Consider the following 20,462-nt stretch of genomic DNA (forward strand, 5'->3'; position numbering starts at 1 on the left):
TTAGTTGGCATGGCCTGGGAACAGTCCCTGTACTCTCATTGCCTCTGTCCTATGCTGTTTCCTCCCCTAAAAGAAGTATCTTATGCTGTGGGTTCAGCTCTACTATTCAGTGAGGACAATCTAATAGAAGACAGTCAGCGGCTACTGCTCAACCAAGAAGTGGAAGAGACATCCACTGCTTCCTCCGTTAGGCAGGCAAGTAGTGATGAGGAGAGTGACGCGGGAGGCAGTGTTGCCAGCATTCAGAGTCCTGAAGCCGACACTGTTGAGAAACCGGTGGAGGACATCAGTGACATTTTAACGCTGCTGGATGTGGATCCTCTAACTTGTGTGGCAGATGACACAGGCCGTATCGGGGAGAGGAGTCTAAGGTGCTGCTGGTCTTCACTAGAGCCCACCGCAAGGCCAGATAGGCTTGCTGTGGCAAGCAACACCCAGGTCAATACCCCCGATATGACTCGACCACACAGATAACTGGGCAAGACAAGGTACAAAAGGATGAGACAGAGGCGTAGTCGGACTTAACAGAAGGTCAAGGCAGGCGGCAAAGGTACGTAGTCAAATAACATAGGCGAAGGGTCAAAATACACAAGCAAGGCAAACAGGGAATGCTTAATCTCACGTTAGGGGCACTGAGGATCTGTCAGGGAACAGTGGGGGGTGCAGGGACTTATGGAGTAGTGTCTGGTGTTGCACATAATTATGGGCGTTCTGGCCCTTTAAATTTCAGAGCTCCGGCACGCGCTCACCCTAGGAGATGGGGACACGTGTGCCGGAGATGAGAGGCAGTGGAGAGGGCAGCAAAGGACCGTGGTAAGTGACAATCTGATATTCACATACTGGTGTGTCCCCCGATGCGAATCCCAGTCCCGCTGGCAGCAGGGGAAATAATGCGCTCACGGCAAGCGCATGCGGCCGGAGCACAATGTGTCTCGGTACCCCCCCCCCCTTTGGTCTCCCCCTCCTTTTGCGGTTCAGAAATTTACTGAAAAGGTTGCTGTCCAGGATAATTACCTCTGGCTCCCAAGATCTCTCCTCGTGACCGAATCCTTCCCAATTCACAAGAAAAAAGCATTTTCCTCTGATAAACTTGGGGTCCAAAATTTCTTTAACAACATAAACATCAGAGTTACCAGAGATGGGAGCAGGTGAGATGTCTTTTTTAGAAAAGCGGTTGTGGATGACAGGTTTCAAGAGAGAGACATTCGGTATCGGGATTCGGGATCCGGAGAGGAGATGGCAGATGGAGAGAATAGGCCACAGGATTTAAATGTTTCTTGATCTTATAAGGACCCAAATAGCAAGGGCCCAGTTTATAACTGGGAACCTTAAAGTGGATATGTTTGGATGACAACCCGACTCTCCAGGATAGAAATCGGGAGGAAAACGCCTTTTCTTGTCTTCTTAAGACTTCATACAAGACGTGGCATATAACATAGAGTGACGAGTCTTCTGCCAGATGGAGGAGACATTCTGCACTTGTTCATCTACCATGGGAACTCCAGAGGAAGAAGACAAGGGAAGAGGAGGACGAGGATGAAGACCACAAAGAAAGGTAAAGTCCCAGTGGATTCAGAATCCCAAAGATTGTACAAAAACACTGCCCAGGGAAGTAAATAAGCCCAGTCGTCTTGACGAGCAGAAAATAAATGGCAAAGATAGTCTCCCAAGACCTGGTTCACCCTTTTGACCTGTACATTGGATTGTGGGTGATCAGCTAATGAAAAATTCAACTTAACTTGGAGACAAAATCAAAGGGCCTGCTTAGAGACGAACTGGACTCCACGATTGGATACAATATGAAATGACAATCCATGTAAGAGGGAAGGGCTGTAATAAAGTTCATAGCAATATTGGTCAAGGGAAGCTCTGGATCGGGCAAAGGCTGTAGAAGACCTGCAGATTTGGAACGGGGGGTCTTGTCCAGGGCAAGGATCAAACAGGAACAGACAAAATCTACAACATCCTGTTTTAAACTAGGCCACCAATATTGTCTGGAGATGAGCGGCAAGGACTTACAAATTCCGGGAATGACCTGCCAGAAAAGAAGAATGACCCCACTTCAAAACTCGGTGTCTTAAACGGGGAGATACGTAAGTCTTCCCAGTGGCAGGTGCTGAAGACTTGCTGGTGCTGCAGAGATGAGACGTTCAGGAGTAATAATATGTTGAGGGTGGGATTCCCGATCTTGAAAAGGACCTAGATAGAGCATCAGCTTGTAACTTCTCCGCTGGACAGAAATGAAAAAAGAAGTCAAACCAGGAGCAGAACAGAGACCAACGAGTCTGCCGAGGGTTTAGACTAGAGATGAGCGAACTTTTGAAAAAATGTATTCCATCCGAATTTATTTGCGGCAAATCTACAGTAAAAATGGTTATTTCTGGACTGCAGAGAGCCTTAATAGGGGTGCAGAAACCCTTTGCTTTGTTCTAACACACATATGGAGTGTGCTGGGGTAGTGAAATAATACTGTTGTTCAGTATGACATGTAGATTACAGGCATCGCTTTTAGAATCACTGTTGCAGAGCGGCACAATGACAGAGCCTGGAGGTATCATCAGTATGAAGAGACCATATAGTGGCTGAGTTACACAGCATGGAGGTGTTGGAAGCAGGAGGAGCCCATATAGTGGCTAAATGACAAAGCGTGGAGGTGTTGGCAGCATGAGGAGACCATATAGTGGCTGAATGACAAAGCTTGGATGTGGGTGAAGCATGAGGAGACCATATAGTGTCTGAATGACACAGCGTGGAGGTGTTGGCAGCATGAGGAGACCATATAGTTGCTGAATGACACAGCCTGGAGCCGGCAGCAGCATGAGTAGACACTAGGGCTTCCCAATCCCTAAGATTAAAAGATTAATTTTGAAATTGAAATTGGTGATTTATGGTAGATAGTGCTACCATAAAATAATTTTAGGCCCAGGCCGAGCAGCATCAGTAAACCATATAGTGGCTGAATGACACAGACTGGAGGTGGCTGAAGCATGAGGAGACCATATAGTGTCTGAATGGCAAAGCCTGGAGGTAGCTGAAGCATGAGGAGACCATATAGTGTTTAAATGGCACAGCCTGGAGGTGGCTGAAGCATGAGGAGACCATATAGTGTCTGAATGGGACAGCCTGGAGTTTGTGGCAGCATGATGAGAAATTTTGTGGCAGCATGATGGAAATTTTAGTTTGTAACTGGATTGAACACTGGCTCATGGATCGTACCCAGAGAGTGGTGGTCAATGATTCGTACTCTGATTGGTCCCCGGTTATTAGTGGTGTACCCCAAGGTTCAGTACTGGGACCGCTGTTGTTTAATTTATTTATCAATGATATAGAGGATGGTATTAACAGCTCTGTTTCTATCTTTGCAGATGACACCAAGCTTTGCAGCACAGTACAGTCTATAGAGGATGTGCATAAGTTACAAGATGACTTGGATAGACTAAGTGTCTGGGCATCCACTTGGCAAATGAGGTTCAATGTGGATAAATGTAAAGTTATGCATCTGGGTACTAATAACCTGCATGCATCGTATGTCTTAGGGGGGGATTAAACTGGCAGAGTCACTGGTAGAGAAGGATCTGGGTGTACTTGTAGATCACAGACTACAGAATAGCATGCAATGTCAGGCTGCTGCTTCCAAAGCCGGCAGGATATTGTCATGTATCAAAAGAGGCATGGACTCAAGGGACAGGGACATAATACTCCCCCTTTATAAATCATTGGTATGGCCTTACCTGGAATATGCTGTTCAGTTTTGGGCACCTGTCCATAAAAGGGACACTGCGGAGTTGGAAAGGGTGAAGACGCGCGACTAAACTAATATGGGGCATGGAGCATCTTAGCTATGAGGAGCGATTAAAGGAGTTACAATTGTTTAGTCTTGAGAAGAGACGTTTAAGGGGGGATATGATAAACGTATATAAGTATATTAATGGCCCATACAAAAAATATGGAGAAAAACTGTTCCAGGTTAAACCCCCCCAAAGGACGAGGGGGCACTCCCTCCGTCTGGAGAAGAAAAAGTTTAGTCTCAAGGGGCGACACGCCTTCTTTACCGTGAGGACTGTGAATTTATGGAACGGTCTACCTCAGGAACTGGTCACAGCAGGAACAATTAACAGCTTTAAAACAGGATTAGATACATTCCTGGAACAAAATAACATTAATGCTTATGAAGAAATATAAAATCTCATCCCTTCCCCAATATCGCGCCACACCCCTACCCCTTAATTCCCTGGTTGAACTTGATGGACATATGTCTTTTTTCGACCGTACTAACTATGTAACTATGTAACTATGTAACTATGTATAGTGTCTGAATTGCACAGCCTGGAATTGGGGGCAGATGAGGAGACAATAGGGCATCACAATCTCTAAGAATAAAAGATGAATTTTGAAATTTCCATTGAAGATGTATGGTACCTAGTGCTACAATAAACATATATAGGTAATGTCCTAGGCCCAGCAGCATCACTAAACCATGTACCGTCATGGCCGTAAATTTTGGCACCCCTGAAATTTTTCTAGAAAATTAAGTATTTCTAACAGAAAAGGATTGCAGAAACACATGTTTTGCTATAAACATGTTTATTTCCCTTCTTTGTATTGGAACTAAACCAACAAAGGGAGAAAAAATAGCAAATTGGACATAATGTCACACCAAATTCCAAAAATGGGCTGGACAAAATGATTGGCACCCTTTCAAAATTGTGGAAAAATAAGATTGTTTCAAGCATGTGATGCTCCTTTAAACTCACCTCAAGTTACAGGTGTGGGCAATATAGAAATCACACCTGAAAGCAGATAAAAATGAGGGAAGTTCACTTAGTCTTTGCATTGTGTGTGTGTGTGTGTGTGTGTGTGTGTGTCACACTATGCATGGACAACAGAAAAAGGAGAAGAGAACTGTCTGAGGACTTGAGAACCAAAATTGTGGAAAAATATTAACAATCTCATGGTTACAAGTCCATCTCCAGAGATCTAGATTTGCCTTTGTCCACAGTGTGCAACATTATCAAGAAGCTTGCCACCCATGGCACTGTAGCTAATCTCCCTGGGCGTGGACAGAAGAGAAAAATGTATGAAAGGTATCAAAGCAGGATAGTCCGGATGTTGGATAAGCAGCCCCAAACAAGTTCCAAAGACATTCAAGCTGTCCTGCAGGCTCAGGGAGCATCAGTGTCAGCGCGAACTATCCGTCAACATTTAAATGAAATGAAACACTATGGCAGGAGACACAGGAGGACCCCACTGCTGACACAGAAACATTAAAAAGCAAAACTACATTTTGCCAAAATGAACTTGAGTAAGCCAAAATCCTTCTGGGAAAATGTCTTGTGGACAGATGAGACCAAGATAGAGCTTTTTGGTAAAGCACATCATTCTACTGTTTACCAAAAATGGAATGAGGTCTACAAGGAAAAGAACACAGTACTTACAGTGAAATATGGTGGAGGTTCAATTATGTTTTTTTTTTTTTTTGTACCTTAAATGTTTGCAAGGCATCATGAAATCTGTGGAGAACCAAGGATTTTGGTTCGCACTAAACAGCCCAGTGTCAGAAAGCTGTGTTTGCATCTGAGATCTTGGGTCTTCCAGCAGGACAATGACCCCAAACATATGTCAAAAAGCACCCAGAAATGGATGGCAACAAAGTGCTGGTGGGTTCTGAAGTGGCCAGCAATAAGTACAGATCTAAATCCCACTGAACACCTGTGGAGAGATCTTTAAACTGCTGTTGGAAAAAGGCGCCCTACCAATTAGAGTGGTCCAACAATCCGGCTGAGAGGTGTAAGAAGCTTATTGATGGTTATGGGAAGCGACTGATTTCAGTTATTTTTTCCAAAGGGTGTACAACCAAATATTAAGTTAAGGGGGCCAATAATTTTGTCTAGCCCATTTTTGGAGTTTGGTGTGACATTATGTCCAATTTGCTTTTTTTCCTCCCTTTTTTGGTTTAGTTCTAATACACACAAAGGGAATGAACAAAACATGTGTTACTGCAATCCTTTTCTCTAAGAAATACTTCATTTTCTACAAAAATGTCAGGGGTACCAGCAGCATGAGTAGATGCTAGGGCTTTACAATGCCTAAAATTAAAAGATGAATTTTTAAATTTAAATTGAAGATTTATGGTAGCTAGTGCTACCAGAAAAATCTTTAGGCACAGGCCAAGGCCCAGCAGCATCAGTAAACCATATATTGGCTGAATGACACAGCCTGGAGGTGGCTGAAGCCTGAGGAGACCATATAGTGGCTAAATGACACAGCCTGGAGGTGGAAGCAGCAGCATCAGGAGTCCTGAAAATGACCCGGTGACAGGTAGTGTGGTGGGTGGCAATACCAGTACCCGTGACAAAGGTGGGTGAAAAAAGGTCTCATGCGGAGGAATGCTTGTAACTGGGGAGCAGCGCCTTAAAGAGGCAATGTCACTGTTAAAAACGTTTCATATATTGCAGGACTCATTATAATATGACATTTCACAATATACACCTGTTAAAAAAAATATTTAATTTTCACCTGAAATTCAAGCTCAAAATAGCCACCACTAGGGGTCGTCTGTCTTTTAGCCAGTCTAGTCTAGATTTTACAGCATTCTGGATACCGACCGTAAAGCATACCGGTATCCAGTATAGGAGATTTCTATTGTGTATGCAAAACTACAGATAAAAGATGTGTGGACATGCTGGAAGTTGTAGTTTTAAAACACCTGGAGGCAACACTGCTCTAACACAGTTATTTACAAACATTGCAGATTCAGTTGTTACTAAACTACAACTCCCAGCATTCTGAAATAGTCAAAGCTTTCTTGGACTCCTGAATGACAAAGACGTTGATCAGACATTCGGGAGTCTGTGAAAGATGAATGACACATAGTGAAAGCTATGCTGATTAGCATCCAGCTTTACTAGGAGAAAATAAAACAAATAGAACATGTATTCATTAAAATGCTGTACTTTTATCTAAAAAATCCTTGCACTAATTTTATAAAGTTCTATTCTTATATTTATACATTTTATCCTGTTATGAATTCACCATAATATCTTCTGATTACTGCAGGCAAGCTCCAAGTATCTTCCTCTGACACATGACACAGCATAAAACCAGAGAGGAAAGGGTTACAGAGTAGAGAGTACTGATTGGCTGACTGCACAGGCTTGTTCCTGTGAGGGAGACAGACTGGCATGCCCCCTCCAGCTTGCACAATGAAAAAGTAACTCACCAGCAGATAACTGCTTATATCTCTGGATATATAGGTCCAAGACACATAAAAATTATACGCACATGATCAGGATTGGGTCCTGAGTAACATATTACTTTTTTCTTTTTCTTTTTTTGCACTATAACAGGTACGCTTTAAATTTGTTTGGCACTATCCATATTTGTGAAGTGTTGGTGTGGCACCATGGTCAATCTACTCTCATGCATCAGGCATTGGTGGGTGGAAATCCTGGCTGATCCATGCCTGATTCATCTTCACAAAGGTCAGTCTATCCACATTTTTTGAGGACAGACAAGATCTCCTTGGGGTGACTATGGCCCCCCCCCCACACTAAACACCTGCTCTGATGGCACACTACTGGCTGGGGAGGACAGCTTTGCCAGGGAAAACTCTGCTAGTTGCTGCCACAAATCAAGTGTGGCTGCCCAGAAGTCCAACGGATCTTCAAGGTGTGTTGGCATGGGCATGTCAAAATATGCCACCACCTGCTGGTTCAGGTCCTGCTCCAGGTGTACCTGCTGCTGATGAGTTGCTTCACTATGCGGGTGAAGAAAGCTACTCATCAGCGACTGTAGACTCAGGCTGCTGCTGATAGAGCTGGTACTGCTCCTGCCACCCCACCCCAGCAGCCATGGCAGTGGAAAGTGAGGACAGGGAGCCCCCGATTCAGACCTGCTAGAAGATGGGCGATGGCGCAGATAGGCATCGGCCAACTGACTACATAGGATGCCTGTGTAGTAGGTAACTTTGTCCTCCCTCTCAGTGGGTGTAAAAAAGGCCCCAATTTTGTGGCGGTAGTGAGGGTCCAATAAGGTGGAGATCCAGAAGTCATCCCACTGCCGAATGGTGACAATTCGGCTGTCACTACGCAAGCAAGTGAGCATGCATCGTACCATTTGTGTAAGTGACTCGGAGGGACTCCCTGTCCGCTGCATACTGCCACGATTTGTCTGGGTCCTCTGTCTCTTCTTCCTCATAACTTTTTAGCTCCTCTTGCTGCTCCTGTTTCCTTTAACTAGAAAAACCGCCCATTTGGCAAAACCTAAACTATGCTTCACTGTTCCCCTCCCCCTCCTCCTCCAGTTCTGCCCCCACAGGGCTAATGTGGAGGCAGAGTCGCAAACTTTCACAGGACCAGGACTTAGAGCGTAGAGGAGGAAGCGGCGTGGCCTGTCCAAGTTGGTGTTTTGGATGTGCAGGAACCACATTCACCCAGTGAGCCGTAAAGGACATGTATTGTCCCTGACCATAGTGACAGCTCCAGAAGTCAGCTCTGCCGTGCACTTTGGAACACACAGGCAAGATCAAGGACTGGCCTACCTTCTCTTCCACAAAATTGTGCATGGCTGGCACTGCCTTCTTCGCAAAGAAATGACGACTTGGCACTCTCCACTATGGCTCAGCACAAGCCATCAGTTCTCTGAAAGGTGCAGAGTCCACCACTTGAAAAAGAATGGACTGCAGCACCAGCAACTTGGACAGGAGCACATTCAGCTTCTGCACTATTGGTTGAGTGGGCGCATACTGTTGTCTCTTGGACATGGCTTCGCCGATGGATTATTGGCGGAATAGTTGACTAACAGTTGGAGGAGCGTGATCATCTGGAGCGATGGAAAGAGGGTGTGACACACAGATCCCTGAGGCTGAGGTGGTGGAGCCTTGGCTGGCTGAAAGAGGGAGCTGCGTGCCACTGTGTGATGCAGCAGGCTGGAACACTACATCGGAGCCATTGTTCTCCCAGGTGATGAAGTGGATGACCGTGTTAACCAATCGATGACGGCAGATGGGTTGCTGGTCGAGACACGACTGCTAGCTGATACCGGGAGCGCAGGCCTCTCACTGCGACTACTGCTGCCACTCACCCTAGTCAGGTGCGACCTTGCCTGACAAATTTAGGCCTCTGCCACTCCTCTGTGCATGTCCTGGCTCTTCTCTGCCTGACATACTTAGTGCATATATGTGGGGAGTACAATATGCTTCACTACGCTTAAAACATTATTTGTCTAGAACAGCAGCAGGTGTGTACTTTTGACTGTCCTTTCCCAGTATCTAGGCCCTTGACAAAATGAACAGGTACACAATAGTACACTAATTAGATGTATGTATGTGGTATGAACTTATGAGGGCAGAAAAATGCGGTACAGTACGCTTAAAAAATGCATTTTAGTTAAACACCAGCCGGTGATTACTTTTGCCTGGACTTTCACATTATTTAGGCCCTGGACAGATTAACAGGTACAAAATAGTACACTACTTAGATGTAGGTATGTGGTATGCAGTTATGAGGGCAGAAAATGCAGTACAGTACGCTTACAAAAATTTATTTTTGTAAAAAAACAGCCAGTGATTACTGTTGCTTGGACTTTCACAGTATCTAGACCCTTGCCAGATTAACAGGTACAAAATAGTACACTACTTAGATGTATGTATGTGGTATGAACTTATGAGGTCAGAAACATGCCGTACAGTATGCTTAAAAATGTATTTTAGTTAAACGCCAGCCGGTGATTACTTTTGCCTGGACTTTCACGTTATCTAGGCCCTTGACAGATTAACAGGTGTAAAAAAAAGTACTATACTTAGATATAGGTATGTGGTATGCAGTTATGAGGGCAGAAAATGCGGTACAGTACGCTTACAAAAAATTATTTTTGTAAAAGCACCAGCCAGTGATTACTTTTGCTTGGACTTTCACAGTATCTAGGCCCTTGACAGATTAACAGGTACAAAATAGTACACTACTTAGATATAGGTATGTGGTAAGCACTTATTAGGGCAGAAAGATGCGCTACAGTACACTTAAAAAAATATCTGAGTACAATACCAGCCGGTGATTACTTTTGCCTGGACTTTCACAGTATCTAGGCCCTTGACAGATTAACAGGTGTAAAAAAAAAAAAAAAGTACAATACTTAGATGTACGTATATGGTAGGCACTTATGAGGGCAGAAAAATGCCGTACAGTTTAGTAAAACACCAGCCGTTGATTACTTTTGGCTGTCCTTTCACAGTATCTAGGCTCTTGACAGATTAACAGACACAAAATAGTACACCACTTAGGTTTAGGTATGTTGTATGCACTGATGAGGGCAGAAAAAATGCGCTACAGTTTGCTTAATAAGCATATTGGAGGAAAACACCAGCCGGTGATTACTTTTGGCTATCCTTTCACAGTATGTAGGCCCTGGACAGATTAACAGGTCGCTTAAGAAAACTTATTTTAGTAAAACACCAGCCAGTGATTACTTTTGCCTGGAATTTCACAGTATCTAGGCCCTTGACAGATTAACAGGTACAAAATAGTACACTACTTAGATGTAGGTATGTGGTATGCACTTATGAGGGAAGAAAAATTTGCTACTGTACGCTTAAGAAAACTTATTTTAGTAAAATACCAGCTGGTGATTATTTTTGCCTGGACGTTCACAGTATCTAGGCCCTTGATAGATTAATGGGTACAACATAGTACACTACTTAGATGTGCGTATGTGATATGCAGTTGTGCACTTATAAGGGCAGAACAATGCGGTACAGTACGCTTAAAAAAAAACTTATTTTAGTAAAACACCAGCCGGTGATTACTTTTGCCTGGACTTTCACAGTATCTAGCCCAGTATCTAGACAATTAATCAAGAAGGCCGAATCAATTTTTTTCAAAAATTTGCTCATCTCTAATTGAGACACCCTGGACAGAAAAATTATCCTATGTTTTAAGTTTGCAAGTTTTCTTTTGCCAGTTCACCAAACTCTTGTTCTGACTTGCTAGTTTTGTCTGTACCTGTACATCATCAGTAGCCCAAAACCATGTATAGATCACTGTCTAAGAGCCCTAAAAGCCTGGTATAACACTGTTGAGTCATAGAAGCATATCTATGTATTTCAAGGTTTTTGAAGGTAAAGTTACTTTCAAAGTTACAACATGGCAATGGGTAAAAAATGGTAACCAGTGGTAACTTATAGGTTGAATAAAACAATCATTGGAGATTGTTTTATGCTATTTAAAAATGAATGTCAAAATTGTCTCCCTTTTGGGAGTAGCAACAGGTTTTGGGCCTGGAAAATGAAGAAGCAATGGCTAATTACAATCAGTGAAAATGTTTTCCCCTGTTTGGGGTGCAGTAAGGGCACACAAGTAACACAAAACCCTCCATGCACAGATTTTTCACAATAAGTGTAAAACAAAAAAACTGTCACACTTAAATAGGCACTAACAGATATAAAAACTTTTGATATGTTGTAAAGCATGCAAAACCAATAGGTTTTGCAATTGCTTTCATTAGAACATTTTCAGTATTTCATACTGAAAAAACAGTCAAAGAACTGCCCCCCCTGCCTTCTTGAATGCATTCAGTCCATCTGTGTACACTGCTTCGTCCTGGACGTTGGAGGGTGGAGGGGCCGTACACACTGCAGACTCGTGTGAAGAGAAGGGGAGACTGCTGCCGGGCTCTCACTGATGTCTGCTGTGTGAGAAAGGCAGAAACACATTGCATTGCAGACGAAAAAAGTAAGTGTCCCTGCATGTATGTGTGGATATATGTGTATGTGTGTATATCAGTGTGTCTATCTAATGTGTATGTGTAAGAATATATGAAGCCAGTGTGTGTGTGTGTAATAAAGGGGGACTATAATCATATGCCTCCAATTGTTGCAAAACTAAAACTCCCAGCATGCCTGCACAGCCAATTGATGTGTGGGCATGCTGGGAGCTGTAGTTTCTCAACAGCTGGAGGCACATTGGTTGGAAATCACTGGACTAAGGTGAGGGAGGGGGAGGAGGGGGAGTGGTTATCACAGTGAGTACCCGCCCCCTGCTTCTGGTGGGCAAAATTAAGGTATTTCAGAAATAAAGCTAATTCTGAGAGAAATGTAGGTGATAGACACAAAAAAATACATGTACATGATCAGGAAGAGATACTAAGCAACATATAACAGTTATGTTTTTTTGATTGATCTGACGGGTACGCTTTAAAGGGGTACTCGGGTGCTAAGACATCTTATCCCCTATCCAAAGGATAGGGGATAAGATGCCTGATCGCAGGGGTCCCGTTACCCCCATTACCATCAGCCCTCGGAGCATGTTCGCGGCAGGACCCCAGCGATCAGATGTCTTAGCGCCGGAGTACCCCTTTAACTTCCAATTTGAGCATATTTTGCACTAACAGAACAGATGCAGAATGCTTTCTACTGCTCAACTATAAATATTATATATGTGTTGTCCTACTTCTATCTATGTTGTTCACTGCTTAGTGTCCCTCACCAAGATCTTCACCTAATACCTGCTATCTCTAAAATGGCTGCTGAAGTTATGTGCCTAAGCTTTTATCTTGGCTTTGACTTCACCCCTATACTGCTTCCTGATTGGAAGGGAGAGCTGTTTGAATGGCATTATGGAAATCCCTGCGATTCTTTCTCCTTTCTGCCATGTGATCTTTAGCAGATGTTGCCAAACTCGAACTGCCCAATGTTCGAGTTCTGGCGGAACAGAACTCAATTTCTATAGATCCAGTTTGCTCATCTCTATTCGGAAACTTGGCTGAATGTAGCTTTTTGGATTAGTGTTAGTAAGTGAGCTAAATAAAAAATGTTCAGTCGAATAGACATGTATTTAGTCATAATAATAAAAATTAAATGTTTATTTCAGAATAATAATAGTTTTTTCTTATTATTCTAATGAGCTTTTAAAAGTAACCTTTAAATCATTGGAAATAAATGGAACAATCTTCAGTTTCCTCAGGCAACTGTTAATTACCATCGAAGGTTTATGTCAAAATACATTAAAGAAGAAAAAAGGGTAGAACATTTTATGCTAGGTTTGTACTGTTTACTCACAACACCCCATATTGCAATTTACTGCATACTAAGGATTTCCCCAACAAACATGAAGTAAAGCTGTAATAGAAGCCATTAATACACATTACGCTTCATTAGGCAGGCATTTCAGATAGATGTTTTCCATGAAGACTCTGGTTTAATGCAGAACTGAAGGACAAACAGAATGGCTATTTATAATCCTGCAATTGACGGCAGCATCAGAGGAGCAAAGCTTCATTCACACAGTTCCATACATCTAGCCGGATGTGAGCCTATCACCTCTGAATGATTTCCCAGTCTAATATAACATTTGCAAATTGTATCTCCTATTATGAAATACATTTTCAGGGCTAACTCTTTACGTTTCTGCACAAGTAATGAGGAACCTTACCATGGTACACTTTACCTAAACACCAAAAAGTAAAATGTGATGGAAAAAATTGTGTTAAACCATTCCTGCATTATGAAGTATATTTACATGATAAGCAGGAATACGTTAAATCAATATCACATACATTTATGGCATACAGCATTAACTGTCTATGAAGCGACCACAGGAGCTGCTCTCGCCTCATAGAATATGAGTGATGGCTGCTATCAACAGCCGACACTTTACATTCAATGACAGACATCAATAGTCAATCACGCTGATGCCCACCATTTACTTTTTAGATTCTGTCATCAATGCCCATCACAGCATCTGAAGTTCAAAATGACAGGTGCTGGGAATTTTGGGGGCAGCACAATTCCAGGGGTTCGAGAAGTTACAAAAGCTGCCAGAGGTCTCTCTCTTACCTTCATGCCACTCGGTGATCATCTTCTTGTGCAGGCTAAGTCCAGCTGTATAAGAAAAGCGCAGATAAAACTGATCAGTGCTATGTTGTAGTACAGCAGTGTTCTCAGTTGCAATAGTCCTTTATAGGGACTAAATTAAAAATAGTGAAAAAAAATTAAAAAAATGCATTCATAAATTTGAAAAAGCCCTTCTAATAAAAAGTTTAAATCACCCCCCTCCTTTTCCCAATTTTTAAATAACAGAATATTAACCATGATGACAAGATGACAAAACTCTGTACCCTAAGGGTCCAGGGTTGCATAGGCAGTTGAGCGCACATATGAGACAGGTAAAACAAAACCCTTTAATTTTGTAGGATCTAGGCCAGTTGTGGTGTGGTGGTGCATCATTGACAGTAGGAATGGGACAATTATCTTTATATAATGCTGGATGGTATTCATTTAATAGATATTGGCCATGTACACAGGATGAACTTGAAATAGTAACATTTTTATTAAGGGGCAGTCAGACCCAGTTTGTGGTACATGGACTCTTTTGTAACTGTCAATTTATATGAGAAATTGGATCAAAGGTGGAAGTAAGATTGTGGTGGGAAATTACTAGCTTTTTGCAATGCTATAATGCTTGTCTCTGTTTTCGACATCCAGTCAATGTTTATGCAAATTAATCTTTTTGAGTGGTACATATGTTGTGATATTGGGGTGTGCCCTCGTCTGCATGAAGAGCAGGAGTGTTGTAGCTCCTTCACTACACCTTTTCCACATATATTCTCCTGCCTCTGGTTCCATAGACAACTCTAAACCTTCACAGTTGATGTCCCCTATGAATGAGGATCAAGTGGAAGTTCTACTTCATGATTGATACAGATTGCAACTGTAGCCTAATTTATCTTCTGCTTCCTACGCCTAAAGTGAGTGTTCCTTGTTGTACCCGCAGCACCACAACCCTGACTGTAAAGGGATCTATGGATCTACAGTACACACAAGACTGCTTTACGATAAGACTTCTTGGTCTGGCCTAGGTGTCACCTTAGCAAGGGAAACAGTTGAAGCCTGGATTAACACCTCTGCTGCTGTTTCACTGTACTGAGCCCCCTGCAGTTTGTTTTACAGAAGCAAGGCACACATTCAGACCACTTATTAACAGATGGCCTTCCTATTGTGGAGCATCAAGTTTAGACCTTTGGAGGCCCTTCCTTCCAATAGCCTTAATCTGAACCTTTATCATATTAAAAAGTAAAGTCAGACTGGTACTCCCATTTTCCACAGCTTGAGTACTACTGAATTGGTACTATTCTTTGCCTGTAGCAGGCAGACTTTACCAATAATATTGGCAATATTCTATCTCTAAAGGGTCCTGGAGTCTGTTCCACTGCCACTATCTCTAATATTGTGATATTATGTGGAATTGGTTTAATGACAAAGCAATTGTTGACACATGTTCAGACATTTTACATTACATTCAATATTAAAGCTGTAATTGACAACTATCCACAAAAATTGCACAATTCTGGTGTCCCTTATTAAATAAGAAACTGGAATTTTTGGGTACAAAGGTTTGGATCTCAGTAGTCAAGAAAAAGGTGGGAAGTAGATGTACAGAAAGAGCTAATAACTTCTGCATATCTGGCATTACCTATCTGGTCCTCTCCACAGGATATCGTTACAACAGGAGTCTGAGTGAATGGTCCATTTGGACCAATAGGAAATAATGTTTTGTCATTTTGTTATCTTTTCCCTTTATGCACATGCTATGATTATCTATTTTGCTGCTATGTTGTTACCTTGTCCTTCATTCCCTGATTAACCCAATTATTGAGTAAAGAAAAGCCTCAGATTTCTTTGTTTTATATGCAGGACTGTTAATTTTGGGGTGTCGCCTGTAAACACTGTTTTAGGAGGGCAAAGGTTTCATTTATAGTGATAGCTTTTGGTTTATGATTTCTCCCCACTATTATGCATCTCATACTGTCAGTGATTGTCAGGTCTGGGCAGGGAAGAAGTGCACACTATTCTCGCCCACTCTCCTGTCCCTGCCTACTTACGTACCTGCCCTAGACGACAGGTCACAAAGCACGGTGACAGTCACTTTCTAAATAAGTGAGGGACAGTCAAAAAGTCAAAACAATAAACTACAAAACTGACAAAATGTCGGGAAAGGCTGGAGGTACACGACTAACAGAAAACAAACCTTAACACGCACACACAAAAATATGTAGTCAGAAGGCCGAGTCTAAACCTGGAGAGCACGAAGTACAGTAACAGAGTATCAAAGGGAAGTCAAAAGCCAAGCCAAAAGTCACCAAACCAGAATAAACAGAATGAGTACTGAGATAGCTAGGTAAGTTACTAAGAACGATCACAAGCAGAGAATAACTGGAAAGGGCCTCCTTATATATAGGACCTGAGGAAATGCCTCTGAGCGTGAAACAGCATTGTTGTCCAGGTGTTAAGCTCCTACCGCTCCAGCTCTGCTTGGTCTAGGGGTGTCGGGATGTTGAAGCCTATTGGTTTTTGATGATAATAAATCCACACAGCAAGTCACACAGTTGTGTGCTCCGCTTCTTTCTTCTTGATTGAATCCTCCTTATGCATGCCTGAGCTGCAACCAGGAGGACTCTAATTTGCTCAGCAAGCTTAACCACACCCAGGAGCACAGAGGCGTTGTTCCAGAAACCAAAACAAACAACAGGGCTAGACATCATTAACCCTATGGGTTCTGGCAGTACCAGTCATCACAGTGATATTGTGGTCACTATTACTAAGATGAAACAACAAAACAACACACCCCGATGCGCTCCAATGAAGGATCCAACTAGTTCAGGTGATAACAACACCCTGCTGATAGGAAGCAACTCACCAGATTCTGTTGTGCAGGTGCGAGGCACAACTCTCAATATAGTGAAAGCTAAGATATGTCCTCTACAGCTCAACTCCAACCATGGTGGTGGTAGTAGTACTCTTCATTCAGCAGGAAAAAAGAGAAAAAGCAAACTGGGCTGCAGCTCCCCCTTACTACCGCACTGAACAGGCAGAAAATATTGAAACAAAGAGGTAAGTATCAAAGATACTGTAGGCAGGGGTTGAAGCGTAGCTCTGCCACAAAATAAGAATACAGTAATAAACAAAAATGTAGAGATTTATTGCATGTAATTCATGTAATGGATTTCAGGATCGATCTGACCCTTTCTTCCGACAACATGGAGATCATATAGAGTTGATTGGAGCCTGGAAGAGACTAGCTAATTCCTGACTTCCACTGACTGCCACAGCTGAAACCAGAGTTTTTTCTGATCCTGACCACTGATGGCTGCTGTCAGCTGCAAATGTCACCAGAAGAGATGAGCAAACTTTTCAAAAGTTTGGTTTTGCCAGTTTTCCAAACTCTCGCAAAAAGTACTGGTTTTAACTGAACTAGTTCTGTTCAACTCCATACTTTATCAAGAGCCAGCAACTTGTGAATAACATTGTTCAAAAGCCTTTAAAGCCTTGTTTAACACTGCTAGGTTGCCTAGAAGTGTATATATGTACTTCTGAGCTGTTTTAAGGCAAAAAGCTTAGAGGTAAACAGTTGGTAAATGGTGTTGAGTAGAGATGAGCGAACTTTTCAAAAATTTGATTCGGCCGATTCGCCGAATTTTCCGGAAAAGTTTGTTTCGATCCGAATTTTTTCGCGGCAAATCTATATTAAAAAAGGCTATTTCTAGCCTAAATACAGCCTCTATAGGGGTATAGAACACTTTGCTGTGTTCTAAAACGCATATGGAGTGTGCTGGGTTAGTGAAATAATACTGTTATTCAGAATAACATGCAGATTACCGGCATCGCTTTTAGAATCACTGCCGCACAGCATCACAATGACAGAGCCTGGTGGTGGCATCAGTGTCAGGAGACCATATAGTGACTCAATGACAGCGTTGAGGTGTTGGCAGCATGAGGACACCATATAGTGGCTGAATGACACAGCTTGGATGAGGCTGAAACATGAGGATACCATATAGTGGCTCAATGACACAGAATGGAGGTGTTGGCAGCATGAGGACACCATATAGTGGCTGAATGACACAGCTTGGATGAGGCTGAAGCATGAGGATACCATATAGTGGCTCAATGACACAGAATGGAGGTGTTCGCAGCATGAGGACACCATATAGTGGCTGAATGGCACAGTGTGGAGGTGTTAGCAGCATGAGGACACCATATAGTGGCTGAATGACACAGCTTGGATGAGGCTGAAGCATGAGGACACCATATAGTGGCTGAATGACACAGCATGGAGGTGTTGGCAGCATGACGACACCATATAGTGGCTGAATGGCACAGTGTGGAGGTGTTGGCAGCATGAGGACACCATATAGTGGCTGAATGACACAGCTTGGATTAAGCTGAAGCATGAGGACACCATATAGTGGCATAATGACACAGCATGGAGGTGTTGTCAGCATGAGGAGACCATATAGTGGCTTAATAACACAGCATGGACATGTTGGCAGCATGAGGACGCCATAGAGTGGCTGAATGACACAGCATGGACATGTTGGCAGCATGAGGATACCATATAGTGGCTGAATGACACAGCTTGGATGAAGCTGAAGCATGAGGACACAAAATAGTGGCTGAATGACACAGCATGGAGGTGTTGGCAGCATGAGGACACCATATAGTGGCAGAATGACACAGCATGGAGGTGTTGTCAGCATAAGGAGACCATATAGTGGCTGAATGACACAGCATGGACATGTTGTCAGCATGAGGACACCATATAGTGGCTGAATGACACAGCTTGGATGAGGCTAAAGCATGAGGACACCATATAGTGGTTGAATGACACAGCATGGAGGTGTTGGCAGCATGAGGAGACCATATAGTGGATGAATGGCAGAGCCCGGAGTTGCCAGCAGCATGAGTAGGCACGAGGCCTTCACAATGCCTAAGATCAAAAGATGAATTAAGAAATTTAAACCAAAGATTTTGGATAGCGGGTGCTACCTATGAGAAAATTTAAAATTACCAGACCCAGGCCCCACAGCGGCATCGTCAACCCATATATTGCCTGAATGACACAGCTTGGAGTTGACTGATGCACAAGTTCACACCAGGGCTTCACAATCCCCCCCCCCCCCCCCCCAAAAAAAAAAAAACACCACAATTTTAGAAATGTTTGAAAAAGATTTTGGATAGTGGATGCTACCTATGAGAAGATTTAAAATTACCAAACCCAGGCCCCACAGCGGCATCATCAACCCATATATTGCCTGAATGACACAGCCTGGAGTTGGCTGATGCACGAGTACACACCAGGGCTTCACAATCCCTCCAAAAAAACACCACAATTTTAGAAATTTTTGAAAAAGATTTTGTGGACAGTGGGTGCTACCTATGAGGAAATTTAAAATTTACAGACCCAGGCCCCACAGCGGCATTAGTAACCCATATATTGCCTGAATGACACAGCCTGGAGTTGACTGATGCACAAGTTCACACCAGGGCTTCACAATACCCCCCCCCCCCCCAAAAAAAAAAAAAACACCACAATTTTAGAAATTTTTGAAAAAGATTTTGGATAGCGGATGCTACCAATTAGAAAATTTGAAATGAACAGACCCAGGCCCAGCAGCGCCATCATTTTTTTATTTTAAATTTAAAACAACCTTTGCGTGTCCCGGACCCCAGCGTGTGGGTACGAAGGACCAAATCCAACAAGCCCCCACAGGGCTCATGTGGCCGTGAGATTTAGGCAAAACGTCTCCATTGCCCTGACCGGCCATTGTTTCCAAGACTTCTCACCAAGGCAAACCATGTGAAGAACAGCGTGACACCGCCGTGACCTGCACACATGGAAGGGCCACTTACACTTGTCCGGGCAGTGGAGGCTTAAGACACAGAGGGGGATGTGGAGGCGGAGTAGCACACTGTCGCAGGACCAACGGGCTGACAGAGTGTAGCAGGAAGCAGTATTGAGTACACACCAATGCTTTAGAATTCCAAAGTAAAAACAACCATTTTTAAAATAATTTTAAGAATATTTAAGATAGCGGGTGCTACCTATATGTTGCATGAATGACACGCCCTGGAGTTGGCTGATGCATGAGTACACACTAGGGCTTCACAATCCCTCAAAAAAAAAAAAAACAACAATTGTAGAAATTTATGAAGAAGACTTATGGATAGCGGGTGAAAATTTGAAATTCCCAGACCCAGGCCCAGCAGAGCCATCAGTAAACCATATATTGCCTGAATGACACAGGCTGGAGTTGGCTGATGCATGAGTACGCACCAAAGCTTCACAATATCTAATAAAAAGACAAACATTTTTGCCGAAAAAATTTTGGCGAAAATTTAGGACAGCAAGTGCTCTCTATATATTACCAGAAGGACGCAGCCTGGAGTTGGCTGCAGCATGAGGAGACCATTGAAATGTGTGATTTTTTATTTTAAATTTAAATCAAAATTTGTGTCCCGGACCCAGCCGTGTGGGTACAAAGGACCTAATCTCACAAGCACCGACAGGGCTCATGTGGCTGTAAGATGTAGGCGCAACGTCTCCATAGCCCTGACCGGCCTTTTTTGGTTTTTGTACCTTTGTTTAAGAATAAGCGCATATCCAAGAGTCCAGGAGACTCTATAATGCAGG

At 43.0% G+C, this 20,462-nt stretch overlaps 1 long non-coding RNA gene across 1 annotated transcript in view; it reads right to left on the reverse strand.

Moving 5' to 3' along the window:
- LOC130361640 (uncharacterized) overlaps positions 1 to 13,857 on the reverse strand; it is a 31,615-nt gene extending 17,758 nt beyond the window's left edge. The window contains exon 1 of the long non-coding RNA XR_008891094.1: positions 13,829 to 13,857. This is a non-coding gene — a long non-coding RNA (uncharacterized LOC130361640). The remainder of the gene's footprint in view (positions 1 to 13,828) is intronic.
- Positions 13,858 to 20,462: the final 6,605 nt, after the last annotated feature.

The sequence above is a fragment of the Hyla sarda genome, chromosome 3 (assembly GCF_029499605.1).
Source record: "Hyla sarda isolate aHylSar1 chromosome 3, aHylSar1.hap1, whole genome shotgun sequence".
NCBI classification, from domain to species: Eukaryota; Metazoa; Chordata; class Amphibia; order Anura; family Hylidae; genus Hyla; species Hyla sarda.